We start from the raw sequence: 20,523 nt of genomic DNA, 5'->3' as shown, positions 1-20,523 counted from the left end.
TCCTTTTTGACCTTTCATTTGAAACATATGCTCTGTGGAAAATGTGGTTCACAGGAGGGAGCTTGTAGGAGTGTGTGTGTGTGTGTGATTAAAAAGAGATTTCTGTCTCCCTCATTTATATAAAACCTTAAAGTTTATATAGTGAAAAGCTTCTACCTCTTAACTACGGGCATCTCTCTCCAGGCTTTGTCGTATTCTTATTCCTTTCCTCACAGGTCAATCCACCCTCAGGGACATTTATAACTGGCACCCACATCAGCTAAAACATCTTCAGGTGAAAATAATAAAATACTAACAGAGACATTTCATAAACATAAGTGTCACAAGAAGCCTGCTGCTGCTGCTAAGTCGCTTCGGTCGTGTCCAACTCTGTGTGACCCCATAGACGGCAGCCCACCAGGCTCTCCCGTCCCTGGGATTCTCCAGGCAAGAATACTGGTTGCTGCTGATGCTAAGTCGCTTCAGTCGTGTCCGACTCTGTGCGACCCCATAGACGGCAGCCCACCAGGCTCCCCCATCCCTGGGATGCTCCAGCCAAGCACAAGAAGTCTAGATGTTGGCAAATCCAGACTTTGTTCAGCAGATCAACAAGAGCACCAGCGCCCAAAGGTCTTACTGTCTTTCTGCTTTGCCGCCCTCAGAGTGGCAGCCACACCCTTCAAGGTGCTGCTCCAACAGCTTCCATTCTCTCCTAGGAGGTCCTTATCAGGAAGGAAGGAGATGAATGCAGAACAGCCCTTCTCCTCGTGGAGGAAATCCTTCCCAGGAATCCATGAGTCTCACTGGCTAGAGCTGGATCATGTGGCTCACCCCTGGGCCAATCAGAGGCAAGTGAGGTACCATATCTGGACTCAGGCCGATCATGATTTTTCCTCTCGATCTGGGCCCTGGCAACCCAAACATAGGTGGGATTCTACTCAGAAGGGAGGAGGAAGAGCTGTTGATGGGGAGACAGCTCCCAGACCCTTATTTCTAGCCCTGACAGTTCTGTCATCTGATTGCATCTTTCCAACTGTCTGGACTACCTACCTCAATGTCGTTGCCTCAAACACAGTCTGTCAGGGGGAAATTCCTTTTCCCATCTAATAGGTGGCTCCTTTTTCTGCATTTCTCAGCTTTTCCAGTGGAAGTTTCATCCATCCATCCACCACGGATGTTGCCACCCTGAGAGGCATATTTTTTTTTACCTTTTTTTTTTTTTTTTAAGAGCTGAAGTTTCAATACTTTGGCCACCTGATGCCAAGAGTCAACTCACTGGAAAAGATCCTGATGCAGGGAAAGACTGAAGGCAAAAGGAGAAGGGGATGGCAGAGAGTGAGATGGCTAGAGAGCATCACTGCCTCAATGGACACGAATTTGAGCAAACTCTGGGAGGCAGTGAAGGACAGAGGAGCCTGGTGTGCTGCAGCCCATGGGTTTGCAGGGTCGGACATGACTTAGCAACTGAACGACAGCAGCGTGTTTATTTATTTGGCTCTGCTGCTTGGCATGTGGGATATCAGTTCCCCAACCAGGGACTGAACCCACGGCCGCTGCAGTGGTAGCACAGGACTGCCAGGGAAGGCCCCGGCATCGTTTCTGATGCCCTCTCCGTCTGGACTGCCTATTCCAGTTGGTCTCCAGAGCAGCAGGTCCTTCACCCCACGCTGGCTCACCACCTCCACCGTCTCTACCACCTGTCAGTCATCTGTTCCAGATGCCCACGGACCGCTTCATTTCACCCGGAATGGGCGCCAGCCTCCAGGGCCACGTGCTCTGCCAGCAGGCCCACCTTCCTAAAAAAAAGCCTGCGGTCCTCATCCCTCCTGGTCTAGAATGAGGCTCCCATGTTCCTACAGGAGGAAAACCCATAATACTTAGTTTAGGCTTTAAGATCTTCTAAACATTATCTTTTACAAAGGATTCCCCATTATTTTCTGCTCCAGCCACACTGGTTGAGTCATTGTTCCCTGAAGTATGTTTCAATGCCTTCCCATTACGACACATTTGTCCACATCATTCGCCGAGATAAGACCTTTCTGCTTTCTCTCTCCTTTCTGAATCCTACCTGGTCAACCCCTGTCTCACTGCTGAAATCTCCTTAAAATATCCTAGGCTTCAATGAACGTCTTCTCCTCTGAAATCCTACCTGCCAGTGGAAATATGAGTTAATTTTTAAAAAGAAATTTCAGGATTAAATAATTAGGCAAGAATAATTCTCTTATGGCCGTATTACCAGTGCTTTGTAATGTGCCATAATAATGCTTACATGGTAAATAATGATACAATACCCATTGTTCAATATTGCAGAAAATTTTTAAAAAATATTCCATTCTGATTATTAACCTTCAGAAAGTTTGGAATCTTTTCCAAAGATAAAAGTATTAGTACTATAAAGCAAGACTGCATCAGATTCTTCAAAACGCTGCCAGTGAATCTATGCAATCTGATGTCATCTATCAGTGGTGAGGCCATTCATTCATTTACAGTCAGAATATTGCAATTTTATTGCCTGACAACTGTCACCAGAATTCTTGGCAGGAGAACTCTCTATATTTAGGAGAATATCTTGACAAATGGCTTGGGGACAGAGAGTGAGATTCAGAAAGAATTTGATGACATTATGTCTATTGGACACCATGCTCATATCCAGGGAAGTGGAAGATTTAGCCTCCTCACCATTTCCTCACAAAGAAATGCCAAGCCATTTAAAGAAAAATGGCAATGTTATCAAGACAGAGCGTTATGTAGAAAATCAGAAGACACACAGAACACTTTTCTGTTCAAATATGTTACAAGAACTATAGCAAAAGAGCAGGGGGCCTTGAAATTGCTCCTAAACTTAGGCGACGGTGGCCCTGGTACTAAGTCACCCACAGAGCTTCTCTGAAGGAGCTTGTGCAAGTGTAGCTTTTGGTTGCTATCTAGGATTTTTCTATTCATTCCGGCTTGGCCACTTGAAGCTTTGTCAAAACTCTCTGAACTTATTTCTTCATTTGGGAAATCGAAGAGGGAAGCCAATTCTACACCAAGCCTGCTCTGTGTTTTATTTTCTAGATGCACATACACATTTATGTTTCTTTTCCATAAGACTGAGTTCTCATTTTTCAATTCACATTTCTTTGGTAAAATTGTCTACATTTGTAATGATGCTTTGGATGCAAGTAAAAGAAAACTGCTTTTCAATCAGCTTATACCCTAAAGGAGACAGATGTGTTCATGTAGCTGAAAAAGTCCAGATGCTGGGTAGCCCTCAAGTCTGGTTCCACAAGCCCCCCAATCTGCCTCTCTCTGATGTCCTCATCCCCTTCTTTTGTGGGTTGATTGCACACTCAGGCTGACAGCAAGGTGACTGGTGCATTCCCTCACCTTGCAGCCTGGTCACAACAGCGTTCATTAGAAGAATCATCTCACCCAGCGGCTCTTCTCTTAACATCAGAAACCCTCCTGACCAGAAACTCCTACCAAACCTTCGATTTCATCTCATTGGTCAGAATTTGGTCACATGACCACTTCTAAACCAATCTCCTTGGCCTGAGGAAGGCCACATGCTGATTATCTAAGATCTAGATTCTGAAACTAATCTCTGGGGCAAGGGGGCAGGATTTCTCATGGACCAATCAAGCCCATGTGCAGCTGCAGGTGGCGTTAGCTTCCTTAAGCCTCGGGCAGGTGGGGGGTGGGGGGCAGAGTATCTTTGAGCAAAAAAAAAAAAAAGAGGTGCTTCCAGAACGAGGCGAGAGGAAATGGCGCTGAGTCGGCATCTTCAGAGTTTGTTCTATACAAAACTGTAGAATACCCACTTTAGCTTGGGGATCTGAACCGGATACGGCGGCTGGTAACCATAGGCCCTAATGTTCACAGAGTTCAAGTCTGCTAGGTCTTTATCTAACAAAGTCTGAAAATTTCCACAAGGAAATGAGAAAATGTAAATAATTACAGCTTTCTGGGTGACTGTACAGCAGCATACGTGAAACCAATTGTTTCCACTCCATATGGGAAACTCATCAGCTTAATTACATGGCAAAAAAATAGCTCAAGAACCAAAACTGCCCCAGTGTTTCATCAGAGGCAAATAACGGAAGCTGAAAGATATACTTTCTTCAAACAGAAAAAATAGGTAAAATCTTGGAAAGGATCTATCAGCAGTGAAGTGGTCTTTAATCGCTTTCTTTTAAAGGAGCTGGTAAATACACTCTTTTTGGATAGAAAAATAGATGAAATGTTGTAAGAAAAAAATCAGAGACTGCAGTTTTTAATTGCTAATCATTAATATCCATTTTTATTCCTCCACCAAGCTTACATTCAGAATTTTCTTAATGCTTTCAAAAGACTGTCAGTTCTGTGGCAGTGGTGGGCAGTCTGTGAATCCCTTCCTGCTTTGAGCTCAAACGGACTTAGAAGTACAGTTGAGCCATTCTTCCAACAAAACAGCTATTGAGGGCCTCTGAGGTACCAGGCTGCCCTCTGCCTGTCGCATCATCACGTGGTCAGCCAGCTGCCTCCCTCCCCTTGCAGAGGAAGGGGGCTCCTTGGAAGCCATCATCCGACGTCCCCTGTGACATTAGACCTTCTTTTGAGCTGCCGTGACCCTTCCTCTGATGTCTGTTCGGATGGGTCACTGACTTATTGGGCTCCCACTGCCAAGAAAGAGCTGCATAGAGTGCGATGTGGGAAGGGAAGACAGAAATCACTAACAGAACTCTCACTCCAGAGACCCTGGCAGCCTTCCTGGAGATGGAGCCCCACCAGGAAAGAAAGGAGGACACACACATATCGGAGAGCTGGAAACCTGAGACCCAGAGGGTAGGCAGGACAGGAGGGAAATGTGTCTTTCAATCCCAGGTTAACTCGGAATGCATTGGGGATGAGAAGGGCTGCTGCTGCTGCTAAGTCGGTTCAGTTGTGTCCGACTCTGTGTGACCCCATAGACGGCAGCCCACCAGGCTTCCCCGTCCCTGGGATTCTCCAGGCAAGAGTACTGGAGTGGGTTGCCATTTCCTTCTCCAATGCAGGAAAGGGAGAAGGGAAAGTGAAGTCTCTCGGTCATGTCTGACTCTTTGCGACCCCATGGACTGCAGCCACCAGGCTCCTCAGTCCCTGGGATTCTCCAGGCAAGAGCGCTGGAGAAGGGAGGCTGCACCAATAGAGAACAATGGGAATGAATGAGGGGAGTAAAGGCTACACTGTCGAAGGCTCTGGAAATTAGAGACAGAAGTAGGCCTGGTGAGCAAAGGAAAGGGGAAATAGCCTGCATCTCAAAAGCAGGGATGTCAGGTGTGTGTGTGTGTGTGTGTGTGTGTGTGTGTGTGTGTGTGTGTGTGTGTGGTGCCTATTGCTGCATATCTGTGTATGTGTAAGAATGAAGTTACACTCAATGCTCTGTGTGGTCTAGTTCAGTTCAGTTCAGTTGCTCAGTCGTGTCTGACTCTTTGCGACCCCATGAATTGCAGCACGCCAGGCCTCCAAGTCCATCACTAACTCCCAGAGTTCACTCAGACTCACGTCCATCAAGTCAGTGATGCCATCCAGCCATCTCATCCTCTGTCATCCCCTTCTCCTGCCCCCAATCCCTCCCAGCATCGAAGTGTGGTCTAAGTGGGAAGCAAATCCCAAAAAAGAGATGGTGGTGATGGTTTAGTCGCTAAGTCATGTCCGACTCTTGCGACTCCGTGGACCGTAGCCCTCCAGGTTCCTCCATCCATGGGATTCTCCAGGCAAGAAAACTGGAGTGGGTTGCCATTTCCTTCTCCAGGGGATCTTCCCAACCCAGGAATCGAACCCAGGTTTCCCGCATTGCAGGCAGATTCATTACCAACTGAGCTACAAGGGAAGCCACCCACAAAAAAAAAAAAAAAAAAAAAAAGGAGGGGGGTGGATATACGTAAACATAAAGCTGATTCACTTTACTGTACAGCAGAAACTAACACAACATTGTATAACAACTATACTGCGAGAAAAAAATAATTTAAAAGCAGAACGAAGTTCCAACGCTCACCCCCTAACAGAGACAAGATTGATGGGATTTGACCACACATACCTCTGCAGAAAATTGGAAGCAGTCCACACAGGTTTTCCACCTGAGGTTTTCCAATCCTTTTGGACACAAAGTCCTCTATTCTGATGGCAAAAATAACTGGCCACCTGTCCTCTTCTGCTAACTGCTTGTCAATATCTGCGGATTGGGAACATATGCGATACCTACAGAGCCCCCGCTGCAGTCACGTGCCTTTATGGAGCCAAGGTAAGAGACGGCTGCCTAGACGGACCTCTTCAGCAACGGTGCTCCTTCTCAGGGCGGGCTCAGCCCCAGAGCAGGACAGATGGGCCGTGGAAGAGAGCGGGGGCTGCTGGTGCTCAGTCCTCGGGTGAGTCCCTCAGGTGGGCACCTTGGCGAGAGGAGAGCCGATGCCCCCATGCCGAGGCCCTGAGGGCCAAAAGGCGCTGAGGGCTCAGGAAGACGTCATCATGAGACGGTGTTTGGGTCACAACACCAGTGTTCAGGTACATCTGAAAAATAGTCATCCCGTCCTTCACAGACAAAGCTTTGTGCACTGAAAAGGATTCGCATACTTCTTGCCACGACTACCCCTCCCCAAGGCTCTGCGGTCCACAGCAGGGTTTCAGACCACCCCAGCTTCTGTCTAAGGGCCACCAGGGGCATTAATCGGGGGGGGGGGGACACCCGACACTCAGTTCACAGCTGCAGAGCAAGAGGGCGAGCCGGGGAGAGAAGGCAGGCGGACTTAGCACTTTGCCCCAGCAAACAGATCGCAGGACTTCGTGCTGAATGAGTCCCTTCAAATTTTGTTCACACATTTTTGTGTGTCTGTGGAAAACATGTGGACACATGAATAATCTTAACATAAAATTCTGAGTTTTAATATCCTTTAACTATAGCCATGAGTTAATTTATTCACTCAAGCATTCCAGCATAACCAAAATGTACCACTTTAAAAGCTACTTGGAGGTATTGTTTTCCCCGCGAAGGGCGCAGATTCCATAGACGGCACTGCAACTTTGTCCCACCACTCCCACATCCAGCCAGACCCTGAGGTCAAGGAAATAGAAAAATAAGCCTTGATATCTGTTACCTGTTCTCTTGAGACTTCACGATACTTTGTCACAAGGCCTTGTGTTTATACTGTATAAGGTATTCATTTTAAGCCTTTTATTAAACCACAAATCATAAACCGCAGAATAATTTTATAGAGTTAAGAAGTTTTGTTTTCACAATAAACTTACGAGTTAACAGAGCGAGTATTATATCTTTGCCTGGTGAATAGACTGAGGATACTGAGGGACAGAGATGATACTCTCACAGTATTAGGCAGTATTAGGGGAACGAGTCCTGGAGAAGGCAATGGCACCCCACTCCAGTACTCTTGCCTGGAAAATCCCATGGACGGAGGAGCCTGGTGGGCTGCAGTCCATGGGGTTGCCAAGAGTTGAACACGACTGAGCGACTTCACTTTCACTTTTCACTTTCATACATTGGAGAAGGAAATGGCAGCCCATTCCATTGTTCTTGCTTGAAGAATCCCAGGGATGGGGGAGCCCGGTGGGCTGCCGTCTATGGGGTCACACAGAGTTGGACACAACTGAAGTGACTTAGCAGGGGAACGAGTCCATGGAAAGCTACCTCCGCTGCATGAAGCTGCTTTATACAGGGTGAGCCTCATTCACAAGTACCATAGTTTTCACCTTTTTAGTTGAAGATGGCTTCCTGTGGCTTACAGTAGGCTTTACCTCGCACTGGTCCTATACGTAATATTTGCACCTGCTAACCTCCGACTCCCCAGCCATCCCCCCCAGCCCCTCCCCATGGCAACAGCAAGTCTGCGCTCTGTGTCTGTGAGTCTGTTCCTGTCTCACAGAACACTCCCCTTGTGTCATGTTTTAGATTCCCCATATGAGAAATATCATATGATATGTGTCTTTCTATTACTTACTTCGCATAGTTTGATAATAAAGAATGAAGTAACGCCACTGCAGCTGATTTCCAGCTCTGAATGCAGAGTTGGGAAGAGATGTATCAATAGCACAAAATTATTTGGTGTTTATACCATAAAACTGTTATGCACCAAGCCCGTATCTCCGAACCGACCGATAGAGCAAGTCCACCACAGTAATGCAAAGGCAAGAAGGGAGTTTATTTCTAGCTCGCTAGGGCCCAAGTCTCATCCAGCACAGTGGAATCCGACAAGAGCCCCGAACAAAGGAGTATGGCGGCTTATATACAGGCAGTTCTTTGTCTCAGTTACAGGAGTAGCTGGCGTTACATGATTGGCCAGGCAGGATGAGCGCATGTCCTGTCTCTTTCTGGTAAACATGACTCAGGTCCTAGAGCCCATCGTTTGGTCCCTAACAAAAACGTAGTAGAGTAACTGGGAAGTGAAGAATTTTGAGCTTTTGTTAAAACTGTTTTTGAATATAATTTATTTAATTGTGAGTGTATATAATTTGATTTTTAATAATTTGTTGTTGTTCAGTCACTAGGTTGTGTCTGATTCTTTGTGACCCCATGGACTGCAGCACGTCAGGCTTCCTTGTCCTTCACTGTCTCCCGGAGTTTGCTCAAACTCATGTCCATCGAGTCGGTGACGCCATCCAACCATCCCATCCTCTATTGTCCCCTTCTCCTCCTGCCTTCAATCTTTCCCAGCATCAGGGGCTTTTCCAGTGAGTCAGTTCTTTGCATCAGGTGGCCAAAGTATTGGAGCTTCAGCTTTAGTATCAGCGCTTCCAATGGTTGATTTCCTTTAGGATTGACTGGGTTTTTTTTCTGTTTACAGTCCAAGGGACTCTCAAGAGTCTTTTCAGCACCACAGTTCAAAAGCATCATTTCTTTAGTGCTTTACCTTCTTTATGGTCCAACTCTCACAATCATGACTACTGGAAAAACCATAGCTTTGACATACCTTTGTTGGCAAAGTAATGTTTCTGCTTCTTAATATGCTGTCTAGGTTGGTCAAAGCTTTTCTTCCAAGGAGCAAGCATCTTTTTATTTTCATGGCTGCAGTCATCATCTGCAGTGATTTTACAGCCCCCAAAAATAATCTATCACTGTTTCCTTTTTTTCCCCCAACTATTTGCCATGAAGTGATGGGACTGGCTGCCATGATCTTAGTTTTTTGAATGTTGAGTTTTAAGCCAGATTTTTCACTTTCCTCTTTCACCTTCATCAAAAGGCTCTTTAGCTCCTCTTCACTTTCTGCCATTAAAGTGGTATCATCTGCATATCTGAGGTTGTTGATATTTCTCCCAGAACTCTTGATTCCAGCTCGTGATTCATCCCGCCTGGCATTCTGCATGATGTACTCTGCATGTAAGTTAAGTAAGCCAGGTGACAATATACAAGTGTTTATGTACTCCTTTCCCAATTTGGAACCAGTCTGTTGTTCCATGTCCGGTTCTAACTGTTGCTTCTTGACCTGCATACAGGTTTCTCAGGAGACAGATAAGGTGGTCTGGAAAATTCTCTTTAAGAATCTTCCACAATTTATTGTGATCCATACAGTCAAAGGCGTTAGCATAGTCAATGAAGCAGATGTTTTTCTGGAATTCTCTTGCTTTTTTATGATCCAGTGGATGTTGGCAATTTGATCTCTGGTTCCTCTGCCTTTTCTAAATCCAGCTTGAATATCTGGAAGTTCTCAGTTCACGTACTGGTGAAGCCTAGCTTGAAGGATTTTGAGCATTACCTTGCTAACATGTGAAATGAGTGCAACTGTGCAGTAGTTTGAACTTTCTTTGACATTGGCCTCCTTTGGGATTGGAATGAAAACTGACCTTTTCTAGTGCTGTGGTCACTGCTGAGTCTTCCAAATTTGCTGGCATATTGAATGCATCTTCTAGGATTTAAAATATATCAGCTGTAATTCCATCACCTCCACTACCTTTGTTCATAGCGATGCTTTCTAAGACCCACTTGACTTCACACTCCAGGATGTCTGGTTCTGGGTCTGTGACAACACTATTGTAGTTATCTGTGCCATTAAGACCTTTTTTTATAAACTTCTGTGTATTCTTGTCACCTCTTCTTAATCTCTTCTGCTTCTGTTAGGAACTTACCAATTCTGTCCTTTATTAAGCCCATCTTTGCATTAAATGTTCCCTCTTATCTCTTACTTTGAAGAGAGATCTCTGGTCTTTCCCATTCTGTTGTTTCCTCTCTTTCTTTGCATTGTTCACTTAAGAAGTCTCAGTTCACCAGATTTACCAAATTCCTGAAAATGTAACAACTGCCTCTCACCAATCTGCGGGAGCCAACGCTGCACGCCACTGACCCAAGCTCTCCTTTCAGGTTCTTTGAAACTTAAAACAAAATAAAACATCATCCCCTACCCAGGGCGTATAACTAGTTGTAGGCCTTAATAGACCTCTCCCAAATCAACACACACATTCTGAGAATTTTTAGATTGTGCACCGGAAGACATAGCCATCTGTGGCTAAAACTCAAAGTCCTCGAGCCAGTGGGACAAGGATTGTTGATACAGTTAAGGTACAAGGTGACTGAACATTGTTCATACAACCTTCCTGAAGCACAGAACAAAGAAAATCCATCCTCCTGTTGCAGAGAAAGGGAGTATTTTTTGGTCTGGATTATTCATCTTGGCTACTGACCAAATTCAACCAGATAATTACACAAGCCTTTATTTTATTATTATTATTATTTTTGGCTAGTCCTACATTGGCCAAAGTTTTAGGTTTGGGACATGAAATACTGGCGCTGGGAGAGACAGTAAACAGTCAAGCTCAGCTCATCATTCTGCAGGTGAGGAAACTGAGCAGGCCCAAGACTAGACTAAGGCAAAGTAGACAGGAGGGCTGCAGAATTTAAGGAGGCATGTATTCTAAGTATGGGGTAAGTACACTAAGCCCTGAGCAATCTCCTTAAATGTTGTGCCCTAACACCCAGCTTGCCTCACGCTTGATCTGGTCCAGAAACTGATGCCCAGAAAGGCCTAGTTCACCGGCCTAGTTGTAATCAGAGCTGGAACTAACACGGATCCTATAACCCATGATCTGGCACCTGCCCCCATAGAGCAGGCTGCCTCCAGATTTGCCTGCCTTTCCAAGAAAAGACCCTCAAAGCTAAGCAGGAAGTTTTCCACACAGCTGGGCCAGTGGTTCTCAATCTTGGCAGCAAACTAGATTTCCTGAGGGAGTTTTAAACATTCTAATTCCTGGGTCTCCATCTCTGAGACTTTATTTTATTTTTATTTTTTGGCCATGCCACGTAGCACATGAGATCTCAGTTCCTGAACCAGGGGTCAAACCCATGCCCCTGCAGTGGAAGTACAGAGTCTTAACCAGTGGACCACCGAGGAAGTCCCATGTCTGAGATTTTAAATCAACTGTTCAGGAATGAGTCCTGGAAACAGTTTTCCTTATTTACTTTTAAAGCTCCTCTATGATAACTATATGCATCCAAGGTTGAGGACCCTGCATAATAACAGTAACAATAACAGTAATAACTTTGCTTGTAGAAGACCATGTTAGTCAAAAAGAAGGTTGTATTTATACCAAGATGTTGAACATCAGTGTCCATGTCTTTTTCCATTATTATTGTTATGTCAGTGTATTCTCTGCATCCATAAAGAGCCATCCTGTTTTTTTTTTTAATAATTAGAAATAAAATGAGCAGGGAACACGTTAGCCTGGATTAAGACCCTGGGCAGGAATTGCTCCTGGCAAAGGGACCTTAAGAGTGTGAAGGTGATCACCCCATCCTGTTGGATTTCACTCTCACTGGGGAAAAAATGCTTGTTAGGTAAATCAATATGTAAATAAGGGAAAAGTGTATTATCCTTAAGAAGGCAAGCCAACAAACTATTTTTAAGTACTTGGAAAATTATTTTGAATTGAATCATTTGACCAAATGATGACTTTACTCATTTATAGATCACTCTTCCTATTGATGGAAACACAGAAGCTCCTCGAAGGCACAGAGCGGCTTTACCTTTTACGTCACTGCTAACCAGGGATTAGAGAGTAAGTGTTCTGCACTTAGTCAAAAACATTCTAAAATATAGGCTTTTCCACAACACAGCATGTCCAGAAATCCTTATATTACTCAAGAGAAATGTAACCTCTATCAATCAAGTTGTAGTAGTAATTACTTGATTTTATGCATTTGTCAAAAATTATAGACCTGTATGCTAAAAATGGGGAATTTCACCGTAAGAAAATAATATCTTATAACTTAACAATATAAATATCTATATCTATATAGATATAATATATAATATTATATAATCTATGTAAATGTCTATAATAAATATCTATGCATGCTAAGTCGCTTCAGTTGTGTCTGACTCTGTGCGACCCTATCGACAGCAGCCCACCAGGCTCCTCTGTCCACGGATTCTCTAGGCAAGCATATTGGAGTGGGTTGCCGTTTCCTTCTCCAATAAATATCGATAGGTATTTTAGTATCCGTAAAGAAAGCTGAGTGCTGAAGAATTGATGCTTTTGAACTGTGGTGTTGGAGAAGACTCTTGAAATTCCCTTGGACTGCAAGGAGGTCAAGCCAGTCCATCCTAAAGGAAATCAGTCCTGCATAGTCATTGATTGGAAGGACTGATGCTGAAGCTGAAACTCCAATACTTGGAGCACCTGATGTGAAGAGCTGACTCATTGGAAAAGACCCTGATGCTGGGAAAGATCGAAGGTGGGAGGAGGAGGAGATGACAGAGGATGAGATGGTTGGATGGCATCACCGACTCTACGGGCATGAGTTTGAGTAAACTCTGGGAGTTGGTGATGGACAGAGAGGCCTGGCGCGCTGCAGTCCATGGGGTCACAAAAAGTTGGACATGACTGAGAGACTGAACCCAGCTGAAATTATATCTTAAACTTTTAAAAAATGGACACAGAGATGGGTGCAGACATTGACTACATGCTTGCTAAGGAAAAGAAGACAAGGAAATTTTCTTCTTCATGTTACTAAATTAGAAATTTTTCTCAAAACAACTAAATTAGTCTCAGCTATTAAAATAGCTCTTCTGAAGGCACTGTCTGTATTGCAGCTCAGCATTGGCTCCGCTCTGAAACCCTGCTGCCTGCATCTGTGGGAGCATCTCTTCAAAGCACAAGCCATTCATCTTTGAGAACCAACAAAATTTAGTAAAGGCCTACCTGTGCTTGCTTTATGCTTCACAGCTGGTGGTTTTTTTTGTTTTGTATTATTATTTTTTTAACAAATTGAAAGCCTGTGGCAACCCTGCCCGGAGCAAATCTACTGGCTTCATTTTACCAATAGCGTTTGCTCACTTGATGTCTCGGTGTCATGTTTTGGCAATTCTGGTGACATTTCAAAGTTTCCCATTATTATTATATTGGTCATCTGTGATCAGCTATCTCTGATGTTACTGTTGTCATTGCCGTGGGGCATCACAGTGCATGCCCTTGTCAGGTAATGATCTTGATCCCTAAATGGTGAGCGTGTTCCGACTGCTCTCCCTCCCTTTTGTCAGGCCTCTTGGTTCCCTCAGACACAACAGGATTGAAATGAGGCCAATTAATAGTCTTATGGTGACTCTAAGTGTTGAAGTGAAAGGAAGAGTCACACAGCTCCCACTCTGAATCAAAAGCTGGAAATGATTAAGCTCAGTGAGGAAGGCATGTCAACAGCCCAGGCAGGCCACTAGCTAGGTCTGCTGTGCCAGACAGTTAGCCAAGATGCGAATGAATGTGAAGGAAACTCTTGAAGGAAATGGAAAGTACTGTTCCAGAGAACCAGTGATAAGAAAGCAAAACAGCCTTATTACTGATATGGAGAAAGTTTGAGTGGTCCACATAAGCCACCAATTCCCTTAAGAGTCCAGGGACACCAATCAGCTAATTCCACCAATCCCCTGATCTAGAGCAGGACCTCAACTCTCTTCAATTCTGGGGAGGCCAAGAGAGGCAAGGAGGCTGCAGAAGAGAAGTTCAGAGTTTGAAGTTCGCAGAGGTTGGTTCATGAGATTTAAGGAAAGAAGCTCTCTCTGTAACATAGATGTGCAACGTGAAGTAACAAGTGTTGTTGCAGAAGCTGCAGCAAGTTATCAAGAAGATCTATCTAAGATGCCTTCAGCCACACTACATAGTATAGTTTCAATGTCAATGAAACAGCCTTCTACTGGATGAAGATGCCTCTTAGGACCTTCATAGCTAGAGAGGAGAAGTCAATGCCTGGCTTCAAAGCTTCAAAGAACAGACTAACTTTCTTGCTAGAGGCTAAAGCAGCTAGTGATTTGAAGTTGAAGCCAGTGTTCATTTACCATTCCTAAAATCCTGGGGCCTGAATAATTATGCTAAACTTACTCTGTTCTCTGTAAATGGAACAAAGCTGGGATGACAGCACATCTATTTCCAACATGATTTACTGAATATTTCAACTCCATTACTGAGATCTACTGATCAGAGGAAAAGATTCCTTTCAAAACATGACTGTTCATTGACAATGCACCTGATCACCCAGTGGCTTTGAGGGAGAAATACCATGAGATTCAAGCTGTTCCACACTTGCCAACATAATATCCATTCTGCAGCCCATGAACCAGGGAGCAATTTTTACTTTCAAGCCTTATTATTTAAGAAATACATTTCATAAAGCCATAGCTACCATAAAGAGTGATCCCTCTGAAGGATCTGGGAAAAGTCAGTTGAAAACTTTCTGGAAATGATTCACCATTCTAGATACCATGAAGAACATTCGTGATTCATAGGACTAGGTCAAAATAGCAATATTAACAGAAGTTTAGAAGAAGTTGATTCCAGCCCTCATGGAAGACTTTGAAGAGTTAAAGGTTTCAGTGGAAGAAATAGCTGCAGACATGGCAGAAATAGCAAGAGAGCTATCATTAGAAGTGGGGCCTGAAGCTGTGACTGAACTGCTCAATCTCATGATTAAATCTGAATGGATGAGGAGCTGCTTCTTATGGATAAGCAGAGAAGGTGGATTCTTGAGATGAAACCTACTCCTGGTAAAGATACCGTGAAGCTTGCTGAAATCACAACAGTGGACTTAGAGTCATACGTAACTTAGTTGATAAAGCAGTGGCAGGGTTTGAGAAGAGCGACTCCAATTTTGAAAGAAGTTCTCTAAATATAGAGGTACAATGCTATCAGACAGCATTTCATACTACAGAGAAATCATTCATGAAAGGAAGAGTCAGCTGATGTGGCAAAATTTATTTTTGTTTAACTGTTGTCTAAGAAATTGCCACAGCCGCTCCAGGCTTCAGCAAGCACCACCCTGATCAGTTAACAGCCACGGAGGCCAGATCCTCCACCAGCAAAAAGATTACAACTCTCTGAAAGCTCAGATGATGGCTGGCATTTTTCAGCAATAAAATACTTTTAAATTCAGGCATGTACATTTTTTAAGAGATAATGCTGTTGCACTCTTGAAATGCTACAGTATAGTGTTAGGGTGACTCATATGTACTGGGAAACAAAAACAAATTTGTGTGACTCACTTTATTGGAATATTCACTTTATTGCAGTGGTCTGGAACTGAATCTACAGTGTCTCCGTGGTATGTCTTTATTAGAAATCATGATATCATACGGTAGAATAAATAGCCTGTGGAATTTAAATGCAACAGTATGGCATAATGCCATATGCCAAACACTGTAATATGCATGAAATTTCTATGAGGTAAATGCAATGAGCTTTAAAATGTTCTCAACAGGATTGATCTGGCTGCTATGTTGAGATTAGAGTGCAGGTGATGGCATGGGGATGAACAGTTGTGAAAGCTGGGAGACTTATTAGGAGGCTATTGAACTATCCAGGTGAGAGATGATGACGGCTAAGTCCATAGAGAAGACAGTGGAGGAGCTAAGACGTGGTTACGTGTGGAGTGTTTTGAAGGTAGAGTCTACAATCTTGGCAAACTGATTGGATCTGGGGGATGAAAAAAAGAGAGAACTGAAGAATGCCTTATAGGTTTTGAGCCCCTGAACAACTAGAAGGCTAGAGTTGTGTCGCCTGGGATGGGGGAATGAAGGAGAAACCAGTTGTAGAGGACGGAAGGTCAGAGGTTCAGCGTGGTGAGCTGACTTACCTACTAGCCGTCCGGTAGGGTTTTCAAGTAGGCAACTGGTTAAAGGAGACTGGAGTTTAGAGGCGGGGTCTAGCTGGAAAGGGGTGATCGACAGCCACAACACAGGATAAATCACCACTGAGGAGGGCAGGTAGGGAAGAGAAGGGGTCCAGGGACTGGGACCTGGGATGCTGCGACATCGGAGGTTGTGGAGGTGAAGAGAAGCCGGCAAACGAGACTAAGGAAGCGCCGCGAGCAAGGCGGGAGACGGACCAGGAGAGAGCCGTGTCCTGGGGCCGAGGGAGGAGGGTGTATCCAGAAGGGGAAAAAGCCACTGTGGCAGAAAGCCTCAGAGGTCGAACCAGCAGCCTCCCAGGCTCCAGTCCAGGAGACTGGCACTTGGCCTGTTTCCATCTCTGCCCGCTTCTCATCACACTCCCCTGGAGTCAGTCCATGTTGAGCTGCTTCTCTTGGTCCCGTCAGGATTTGCAGGGCCCAGCATCTGCTCAGCAGACGTTTGTCTAATAAACAACAAGTGGATGAGGGACTCCCTGGTGGTCCAGGGGCTAAGAATCCACCTGCCAGTTCAGGGGATGCTGATTGGATCCCTGGTCCAAGAAGATTCCACATGCCTCGGGTCAACTAAACCCACGCACCACAGCTACTGAGCACCCTAAAGCCTGTGCCTGCAGCACGGGGGCCACCGCAGTGAGAAGCCGCGCAGCACGAGGGAGAGGAGCCCTAGAGCCCACAGGCAGCGACGGAGACGCCGTGCAACCGCAAAGAAACAAACGGGAACCTTGAAACGATGCGTGAGTCAGCGAGCGGTTAGGCAAGGGGCTGGACCTCAGAGAAGCTGACAGGCCTTCATCCCCGGTCCCCAAGGAGTGTGTGTCCTTTAGTTTTCAAGTGCCACAAGTCAGGGGTGAACTGGAGCCACTTGCATTGACTCATATGAACTAGAAATTGCTATAATTTCAGGAATTCTGAGAGCCAGCTGTTAAACACAGCCATAATTAAAAATCAAATTATTGGGGCAGGGAGGGATAAATTGGGAGTTTGGGATTCACAGATACTCACTACTATATATCGAAAATAGATAAACAACAAGGACCTACTGTAGAGCACACGAAACTATACTCCATGGCCTGTAACAAACCATAATGATGGAAAAGAATACATAACTGAATCACTTTGTTGTACCCCTGAAACTAACACAACACTGTAAATCAACTATGTGTGAAAGTCGCTCAGTCGTGTCCGACTCTTTGCGACCCCATGGACTATACAGTCCATGGAATTCTCCAGGCCAAGATATTGGAGTGGGTAGCCTTTCCCTTCTCCAGGGGATCTTCCCAACACAGGGATCAAACCCACATTGCAGGCGAATTCTTTACCAGCTGAGCCACCAGGGAAGCCCAAGAATACTGGAGTGGGTAGCCTATCCCTTCTCCAGGGGATCTTCCTGACCCAGGAATTGAACCAGGGTCTCCTGCATGGCAGGGAGATTCTTTACCATCTGAGCTATCAGGGAAGCCCAACTATATACTTCAATTAAATTAAATCAACTATGAAGTGAAGTGAAGTCGCTCAGTCGTGTCCGACTCTTTGCCACCCGTGCACTGTAGCCCACTAGGCTCCTCCGGCCATGGGATTCTCCAGGCAAGAATACTGGAGTGGGTTGCCATTTCCTTCTCCAGGGGATCTTCCTCACCCAGGGATCGAACCCAGGTCTCCCACATTGCAGGCAGACGAATTATATAAATTTATATCTAAATATATTTTTTAAAAAAATACTCAAAATTTCCAATTATTTTTCTACATTTCACTATTATCCATGCTCTTGAGTTCATTTACATCTACGGTGTCTGAATGATGGAAACCCTGTGAAGTGGTGTGTCCATCTCTCCCCAAGACCACACGCAGTGATGTCAAGTTGGTGACTTGAAGTAGACTGTGTGAAAGTGTTTACACAACAGAAATTAGCAATTTCTACAAATCAGGGCACCCCTCCCCCCAAACCCTCTGCCCATCGGCCCTGCCCTGTCTGTTGTTATCCATTTGCCAAGTGGTTATAGTTCCCACAAAGCCCTCCAGGAAGCAGCCTTTCTTCAGTGGGGGGTGGGGGGTGGGGGAAATCACTGAATTCTGCAGAAAGCCGGATTTCCTTCTCCCAGTCTCTAACGCTCACTTGTGTAAATTCCAGGTGGACAAAACCACCAGAGGCTTGACTAGATTTCCCTTCCTCTCCCACCAGCGGTTTGCCGGTGTGCAGACAGCTGATGTTTAATGCCATCAATCAAATGGGTTTTGACACCACTGCTGATGACTTACCCCCAAGCACCACCCTGCAGCCTCTTCCGCTGGGTTCTTCTGAGGGAAAGTTTAGATTTATGAAAATCACTCATTATTATTTAACTGGGTCAGCCGCTGAGCTGGTTATGAAACGGGTGTCTGGATCGGAAATGTGGGTCTCAACTGCCAGACTTGAAAAAATCTTTTTAAGAAAACATACATGGCGAATGTGGAGAGGAGTGGGATTATTCCCTCTGAAAGCTGCGACTCAGCCAGATTCTTCTCCGCTCTGGGATGACGCAATCCCTCGTACCGCTGGAGTGCGTTATGCTCTCTTTAAAGACTCGAGCTAATGGAATGCTGAGAAAATCAATCCCTCCTTACTATGCTGGCCTGCTGTTTGGTCAATGGAAAGCAAATTCTTTCTTTTTCTAAGTAGGCAGGAATAACCCCTGGGGGATACCTTGATTATACCTTCCACCTGTCCTGAATGAGCGTCCACACGTCATATCTATGCTTAACATACATTTAACTCAAAAAGGCCAAAGCCCATGTCCACTCACAGCTCAGTGGGGACTATGAGGGACAACTACCAAGGGCCTCTATCCCTCTCCTCTGAAGAAGGCACCTATCATCATGTAGTGCTTTCTGAAGAGATGTCAATGACCTCTAACATCCATAATAATATTTACCACTTAGTGAGCATTTGCCGTGTGTCGAGTATCATGCTTTTTCACAACCTCATAAGGTAAGACTGTCATTTTGTCCCCATTTTACTATTGAGCAAACTAGGGCAGACAAAGAGACCAAGTTCACTGTAATGAGCAGAGTCTGAACTTAAACCCGGTTCTTTTTGACTCCAGACCTAGGGCCATGAAACACATCGTTTTGTGCCAATGGTCAAGCCTCAGAACCAAATGAAAACTCTGGGCAGTTTCGGCCTTAAAAGGGCTTTCCCCCGGGGACTTAGCGGTAAACAATCTGCCTGCAATGCAGGAGACGCAGACACAGGAGTCGCCAGTTCAACCCCTGGGTCTGGAAGATCCCCTGGAGGAGGAAACGGTAACCCACTCAGTATCCTTGCTGGGAAAATCCCATGGACAGAGGAGTCAGGCAGGTCCATGGGGTCACTAAGTGTTGGACACAACTGAAGTGACTGAGCACACGTGTGCGCACACACACACACACTCACACACACTAAGAGCGAGAATATATTGTCTTACAAGATGGTAATGAGCCCCTGGTGTTGAAAGCTTTCAAGGAGAAATGCAAAGAATACTTAGCAGGGTAGGCTTCCCAGGGCAGCTGGCCTCTTGTTCAGGGAAGAATGACTGATCAAACCTGCTGCTCCCTAGAGCTGATTGCTCACGAGGGAGACAGAACACATGTTTTGGTGAGAAAGCAGGCATTCTACAAAATCAGATGAGAAATGAAGGGCGAAAATGCAATGAGCTGACCATATCATGAGGAAAGCCTTGTTTCAAGTCCGTCCAGTGGACTAGGCCTCTTCTAGGAACACCGACCTTCTCTCCACGGGGCTGTTTATGGAGAAGCCGATGAGCACAGATTTCCTTTGGCCTCCAGCCTTGTCCAGGACATCACCTGGATATTCCACTTGTAATTTTGCCCCAGTTTCCTAAGCCCTCCTCTGAACCTAGTTCATCCTCACACCTGAGTTATCAACACCACCACTGAAACCAATCTGACTTTTTATTCTCTTGCCTGATGTCGGTTCCATTCATTCAAAGTCAGCGTGCCAGCAGGGCCACACTCCCTTCAGAAAGCTCTGGGGAAGAACTGGCTTCCTCCTCATTTCCAGCCTTTGCAGCTTCGTTCTCTGCATGCCTTGGCTCATGATTCCCTCCTCCACCTCCAAAGGCAGCAGTGAAGGGCCTTGTTTCCTCATCAAACTTTCTGCTGCTTTTAAATCCCTCCTCCAGGATACCTGTGGTTGCACTTAGGGCCCACCACAGGATAATACAGGATAATCTCCCCATCTCACGGGCTTCCCTGGTGGCTCAGATGGTAAAGAATCTGCCTGCTATGTGGGAGGCCTGGGTACGACCTGTGGGTTGGGACGATCCCCTGGAAAAGGAAATGGCCACCCACTCCAGTGTTCTTGCCTGGAGAATTCCATGGACAGGGGAGCCTGGAGGGCTACAGTCCATGGGTCACAAAGAGTCAGACATGACTGATCAACTAGCACTTTC

Source organism: Capra hircus, chromosome 1 (assembly GCF_001704415.2).
Source record: "Capra hircus breed San Clemente chromosome 1, ASM170441v1, whole genome shotgun sequence".
Taxonomy (NCBI): Eukaryota; Metazoa; Chordata; class Mammalia; order Artiodactyla; family Bovidae; genus Capra; species Capra hircus.
This window is presented reverse-complemented; position numbering follows the sequence as displayed.